Raw genomic sequence first — 7,754 nt, forward strand, 5'->3', positions numbered from 1 at the left:
TTGAGTAGACCTAACAAAGCAATGCACAACCTGGTCCGTGACATGAATATTCATTACTTGCACAACACCCGAGTCCCATCCAATAATAATCCTCGCATCATGAGCCCACGCATTACTATTGGAAGACCATTTCCACGTGGGAAAATGTAAGAGCAAATACCATATATATTACTAATAGAAACATGTTACAAGAACCGCACATACTTAAAGCTTATTTGAACAAACTACATCACGAATATTCCAAGAATCAAAACTAATCATTGGAAACCATCGAAAATGGGAGTGCTTGACCCCTTAGAAGTATATTTATTAGCTACAAACTTCCCAGTTTCACCTTCATCCACTTCAACATCACTAATTTCATCGATCAAATTTAACTAAACATCATTATCATTATAGTCCGCAAGAGCCCCAAACTTATTATTAACATGAGCTTTAGTACCAGATGTGGAAGCATTGTGAACCTGCGGTTTCTCAATGTTTTGTATAGGTCTATAAATGAACTTCAATTTATTTATACCCATGTTAAAATTACGAGTAAGATTTTTATTTCTATCAGTAGCCTTTTTAGAATTAACCATTATAAAACCATCTTTATCTACTTGCACAAACTTTACAGGATTCTTCACAATGATTGATTATTGGCATTGAGCATCTTTGTGACCAAACACCTTGAAACATGAACAATACACTGGTTTCCAATCATATTCAATCCGCACCTCATCCATCGTACACCCATTCCCTCCTATATTAGGATCTACAACTTTTAATGTGTCTTTAAGATCAGCCTCCGAAGAGATCTCCATCATAGTTGACGCAAAATTAAGTCGGCCCCATGATTCAAAGCACATAGTACATGTATATGCATCCAATATCAGAGGAAGTAAAAATTTCGAGGCAATCACATTTAAACCACTCTCAGTAAAACCCACTAATGGAACATTATTGACAATGTAATTATTTAAGTGGCGTTTGGTTTTACCTAATGTAATAGTTTGTATTTACCTTTTACCATTGTAATTGTAAGTTACTTTTGTATTATGGGAGGTTTCCATATATAAACAACCTCCCTACCACTTTATGAACTAGTTATCCATTTTAGGTTATTACAAGTATTACTTCCACTTCTCTCTCTATCTTATCTTCATACGTGTTCTTGACAATCTAAACCCGCAAACACCTACACAAACCGTCGATCTAGACACGAATAAGGACCAACAATTGGTATTAGAGCCAGGTTCTCGAACACTGTTCAAAGATTTCGAGCATAAACAGGTTTTTGGTCAAGGTTTTCGAGCCTGGAGCACTTTTACAAGTTTTCAAGCAACCAGATGTTTTCGACCAAAGTGCTCGTGTACTATAAAAGGTTTTCGAGCCTTGTTTTCAGCCAAAGTTTTCGTGCAAAGTTTTCAGACAAGTATTCGAGCACTGTTCAAAAGTTTTCGAGCAGTTTGGTAAAAGATTTATACCACTGTTTCATGTTTACAAGCAAAGATTTCGAGGACTGTTTGACAGGTTCTCGAGCAGTCTGCTGGTTTTCAAACTTTTTTTAATTTTATAAACCTATTTAACTTTAAATTTTTCAAAATTTTAAAAGAGAGCTGACCCTTTAACTTTTAGAGATATGCACGTAAAGTCTTACACAATTATGTCATGTACACAATTATGTCAATGTTCAAAATAGTGAAGCCAAAAACAGCAGGTTATCGAGCATGTAAGTAGGGTTTCAGTCAAGTATAAGTGGATTTCGAGCAGCAATTTAGACAAACAGCATGTTTCAAGCATGTAATTAATGTTTTCGAGCAGCCTGAATTCTAGAAAAACGTAACCTTTTGAGAATCAAAACTAATATCTTAGTGTTTTAGCAGCAATTTCTTTACAAACCAGGCAGTTTTAGGAATTTTAATTATCACAAGTACACTTAATGATGATTTAACATGCATACAAAGGTTATAATAGAAGTTTAAGTCAAAATATATGAGACAAAGTAAGAACAATAGCAGCAGTGAGTTTTTAAGATAAATATCATGAACTTTACACAATTTTAACCAACTTCAAGCATGTTATAAAGTCCATTTTAAATAGAAAACACAGTTTAAGCAACAACAACAACTAACATCCAAAAACTTTAACAAAATGTAATTTTATACTTAGTTTAGCAAGTTTTCATGTCACATAATCATATCATACGATTTCAATCAAGAAAACATAACTATCAACAACAAATTTTTTGTTTTAGAATGTAAAATCGATAGGTTTCAAGCATATATCACAGATCTATATGATAAAACATACAAGAAGAATAACACTTTGAGTTATCAAGAGTAACTAAATCGAAAATGCACAAACACATAAAAACCGAGATGGAGAGTCTCAATCCTTGGATCTACAAGTAAGCTCGCTATTCCTGCTATGATACCAATTGTTGTTCCCTATTCATTTCTAGATCGACGATTTGTGTAGGTATTTGTGGGTTTAGATTGTCAAGAACAAGTATGAAGATAAGACAGAGAGAAGTGGAAATAATACTTGTAATAACATCAAATGGATAAATAGTTCATAAAGTGGTGGGGAGGTTGTTTATATATGGCAACCTTCCATAATACAAAAGTAACTTACATTTATAATGGTAAAAGGTAAATACAAACTATTACATTAAGTACAACCACATGCCACTTAAACTAAATAATTGCATTATCAACAATCTCCCCCTTGGCGTAGGTTTTAAAAAAAATTATCCCCCCCCCATGATCATTCCTTAGCATGTACTTTAGCATCCTTCTTTTGGGCTTTAATTTCAACACGCCTTGCGTGGATCAAATCACTGCCTGGTGTATAGTTCAGTTCGAAGGACTTTAGAGGAATGAAACGCTTAAGATTGTCGACCTTGAACTCAAACTTTGGCATGAATTTTGAACCGGCAAATTTTCTATGCATTTATTTTAGGTTTTACTTTGATTACATAGATTGTCTAGCTTTTCTAAGTGATTTGATTAGTGACACAATTTGTGCTTCAATACCTTGAGTGATCTAGACAACCAAAGTGGGGATTTCAAATGATTGTGTTCTTAGCTTGAGTTTGTTTTTAATTGGGCTTTTAGTCAACATGGTGGTGTTCGATTATCTTAAGTGATTTTGATAGTTGAAGGGTTTTAAGTGATTTTAATCCAAGCATAATCTCAATGACTACTCATAATTCAACTTGTTCTTATAATACAATGCTTATGTGAGTTTGCATAGTGTGACTAGATTAAGGCTTAGTAATGATGCTAAACGTCTAATAGTTCAACAACTAATGTGATATCAAATTGGGTAAAACAGGGCAATCCAAGCATAAGGGTGGATTAGATAATTGAACGCTACTTAGTTATTTGATTTAGACTTCGATATTTAGTTACTTTCTATTTGTTATTAGTATTAATTGTTATTTAAAACATTTCAAAATACAACCCCCCCCCCTACCCAAACAAACCTTAGGATGATTATGAGTTTTCATCGACTCAACTAGCAATTACCGCTCTTTCGAGACAAATCTTAAACGGAAAACTTAATAATTACAACTACCTAGTCATTGTTTCTCGTGAGTTTTTTACATAGTCGAGTCCGCGTTTAAATATATATATAAAAGTGAGCAAGTAAGCAAGTTTGGAATGAACTCATCAAACTTTTTGGCACCGCTGCCAGAGAGCGGTTAGCTAGTTGTATCTTTGATTTAAGCTTTTAATTGTTCGATCCATTTGTAATGATTTATCCTTACAGAAGTTACTTTTCATGTTTTTATTATATTATTGTGTTTGGAAAACTGGGTTTTTGTGTTGTGATCGAAGGTTAGGTACTACGGTGTATGAAACAAAGATCCCAAAAGGATCAAGAGTTTGAACATCCATTTTCCGATCCAGAGAAGCACATTCACGGGGTTTATAAGTGAAGGGAAGAAAGGGTCTTAAGGAAGAATTTCTAGGTATTACCATTTTGTATTGTAGAGATGGATGGCAACGGTCAACCACTTCAAAATGAGGAAAATCCATTCGGTGAGGGTGATCCCAATAACCCACCAATTGTTAATCAAGAACAACAAGTAGATCCAAATGACACACCAATGTGGGATGCAAGGTTGGTTACACCTACGATGGTGCCACCGACCATTACTAAACCGCCCATCGGGGCCGAGCATTGGAAAGTTGAAGGGAATTTCTTCACTATGTTAAAGGCTGTCCAATTTCATGGTTTAATGGAGGAGAATCCTTTTGAGCACCTTCAATAATTCAATGACATTTATGATCTCTAGAAGCATAGAAACGTTATCGATGATGCATAGAAGTTAAGGGCATTCTCCTTTTCTCTTCAAGGCGATGCTAAAGTTCGGCTCAGATATCTACCTTCCGACTGGATTAGAAATTTTCAAGATTTATTTGATACTTTCCTCAATCATTTCTTTCCACCATCGAAGGTGGAGAGACTTAAGATAGAGATAAATGCATTTGCTCAACGGAGTGATGAATCACTATATGATGCATGGATTCGTTTTAAGAAGATGTTGAAAGCGTGTCCACTCATAGTTTATCAAAGGGGGAATATATCACTACTTTTTACCGGAGTACAAATGATAGAACGAGAAAAATTCTTGATTCCTCCGCGGGAGGTGTGTTCATGTATAAATCACCAAATGCGACCGAGAAGTTATTAGAAGATATATCAATTCATACTTATGAGTGGAATCGTTCACCTAGGGGACATATCAATTCATACTTATAAGTGGAATCCTTCACCTAGGGACCTTCCAAGAAAGAGTGTAGCTCAAGTGAAAAGTGACAACGGTCGAGTTATTTTTCCTAGCTTAAATAACCAATTTCAAACTTAGTGCAAGGAGTTTGATATCGGCTAAAAAGTCACATTTTCACCCAGTATTGAGGCCCAAAAACAAAAAAGTTACAAGCTTTATCACCAAAATACTCACTTTGTCAGTTGAAATTGAAGATGAAGTGATTACGAAGACGGTGCAAAAAGAATCTAGAGAATCGGAGCTAAAATGAAGATTCTAGAGCGAAAACGGTGAAAGACAAGTTACGATCCCGGATACAGCAAACCAGGGCAGCCATACGGCTTGCCACTTAGGAAATGGCGTGACAAGCATCCGAGCACAACAAACGGGCTACCAAGTCATACGGGCAGGCCATACGGCATGCCATATGGCCCGCCAGCTGTATGACAGCTAAATCCACTTCTCTCTCACACACACACACTCTCTCTCTCTCTCTCTCTACAATATTAGTCATACTTTCAAGGTCTTCGACTCCGTGTGGGAAACCTAGTACCCGGAGAAGAACGCCGAAGATTGTATTAAGAGAGGTCTGGAGTTTGAAGTTGTCACTTTTCTATTCAGAACTCGTCTAATCTACTAGTACTTCTATCATTTGTCTTTATATAATGTCTTCTATCATTAAGATTTGTGATATTATTATCATGATTAGCGAGTAGTTATCTTTAATGTATGCTATGATGTAGTCAGTTATAATGCCGAAATAAACTATGGTTTGTGTATGTTTTTGTGATGCTTTTCAATTATGCTTTAAACTCAGTCGCTTTTCCAACTAATAGAAAGTAGTTATCGTCTCTGTTATTGGGAAGTCGCGAACCCCAATTTAGAGTACACTATCTGTGTCACCCCTTGGTAAGAGGAGTCTATCGGATACAATGTAAGTTTGACTGAGGCACACCAGTTGTAGTAAGTCCACCGAGCCTTGGATTCTGACACAGGAGTCTTTCGTAGTGAAACATCTAACTAGGCCCATAGTACATTTTCAGTCCTAGACCATGCTAGTGTAGTCACCAAGCATATAAACTTCGTACGTACACGGTGAAGCACAACGGTTGATGTAAGATGTACCTCTGCTAAGTAAGACCATGGAACTCGGTCCGTGCTGATTAGTATACTTCACCATAACGAGGTCTCAAGCATTGCACCCCACTTAAGGGATTCTTAGTTAATTAAGGAACTACTTGTTTAAACACATAAAGTAACATAAAGGATTGGACCGTTAGGATAACAGAACATGTTCAAGGAAGTCAAACCAACTTGGCCATGGTGTTCTTTATGGTGAACTCTTTTTAAGGGCCTAACTATATTTTTAAACCCAAACATTAACGAAAGCATTGAATCACATCACGTCTCTCGGATTTGGCATACCTTGTACTTCATTGTGCTTAAGAAAGTTTAGACCATTGTAGGATGTTAATACATCACCCAAACCAAGTCGCTCAATTGGATGAGCCGTTTGAACGTGTATGCCTGTAGTCAGACTGCACGGGCATCAGGGGTAAGGGTCGTTACTGTCTATTCAGAATCTTCAAGCTTAATGCAGTACTCAGTGACATGTCTTATGACAGGGGCGTTAGGATGACTGTAGTGAATACAAGGTCACTACCTATTCATGAGCCAGCATTCCATAATCTCAACAAAGTAACTAACGAAACCATAGTACGCACTTGCTTTAACCTTATCTGAATTATAAATTTTATCACATTTACTTTACTTTATCTTATAAACTAGAAAATCCAAAATTATGTAATCTACCACTACTCCTATACTTTAGGATTATCTTAAGTTTTAGTTATAGGTTCGATTCTACTGATATCTTAAAAATTCGACCCTAGGTCATACTTCCCTAACTCACCATAATAAGGAGTAGTACGATTTAGGCCCCGCTAAATATAAATTTAAAACTATTCCTCTCACATCTCAATAACTGATTCTGACGCCTTACGGCCTAATGACACCGCATAAATAAAATCGTCCATTTCGGTCATATCAGGGTAAGAACAAATTTTTCGCGTCGCTGCCGGGGAGCTGGTATAAGACAATACTGCTTCTATCAAACCTATTCGCAAACATTTAGTGGTGTCTAAGAAAGAAAATTATACACGGACTTGGTTGTTGGATTTTCCGAACAGTCTCCAATTATATTGGAACCAAAAGGATCCTGCTTCTCCGTAGTCGGCCTGGCCACTGGGTTTGTTGAATAGTTCGTGCGAAGCTCTGTTATCGAAATACCGGGGAATCAGTAGCAAGAACCAAAAACATAATTAAACTTAGGATAATTACCTTAGATTACCTTAGACTACTTTAGATTAAGATTAGATTACTTTAGATTACCTTAGATTAAGATCGTTTTAGTTTACTTTAGACTAAATTAAGAACTTAGTTTATCCACCTAAATTTTAAAACAAGAGGGCATACTCAGTGTATGACCCAAACCCAATCTAGACCAGGGCCTTTGTTATTCGTACCTGATCCAGACGCAATAATCTCTAAAGCACGCAAAGAAGAATGAATCATAAACCAAATGGCGTTTCACGTTACTCTAGCAGAAAATATCAAACCCTCGATTGAAGGTCGAGGATTATTAATCAGATTCCCAGAGATTCAAGGACACTCGTTCGAATTATAGCATCACATTATACAGCTCATCCAAAATGGCTGTCAATTTCATGGACTGCCGAATAACCAGGGATAGGACAAGATATAGTCTGGCTATACTTATTCCCCTATTCTCTCACTCATCATGCACAAACATGGTTTGAAGGATTGGAAAAAGATTCGATCACGTCATGGACGGAGATGGCTACTAAATTCCTAACCAAATATTTCCCTCCTTCTAAATAAACCAAACTTAAGAATGACATCATTAACTTTAAACAAAGTTATGATGAATCTCTTTACATCGCATGGGAGCGATTTAAAACCCTGCTGAAGA

General features: G+C 36.4%; 1 non-coding gene across 1 annotated transcript; it reads right to left on the bottom strand.

Annotated features, from left to right (window-relative positions):
• Positions 1-4,456: 4,456 nt before the first annotated feature.
• LOC139851087 (small nucleolar RNA R71) lies at positions 4,457-4,562 on the bottom strand. The gene has a single exon (XR_011760449.1). It is a non-coding gene; the product is annotated as a small nucleolar RNA R71 (small nucleolar RNA).
• Positions 4,563-7,754: the final 3,192 nt, after the last annotated feature.

The sequence above is a fragment of the Rutidosis leptorrhynchoides genome, chromosome 5 (genome assembly GCF_046630445.1).
Source record: "Rutidosis leptorrhynchoides isolate AG116_Rl617_1_P2 chromosome 5, CSIRO_AGI_Rlap_v1, whole genome shotgun sequence".
In the NCBI taxonomy this organism is placed as follows: Eukaryota; Viridiplantae; Streptophyta; class Magnoliopsida; order Asterales; family Asteraceae; genus Rutidosis; species Rutidosis leptorrhynchoides.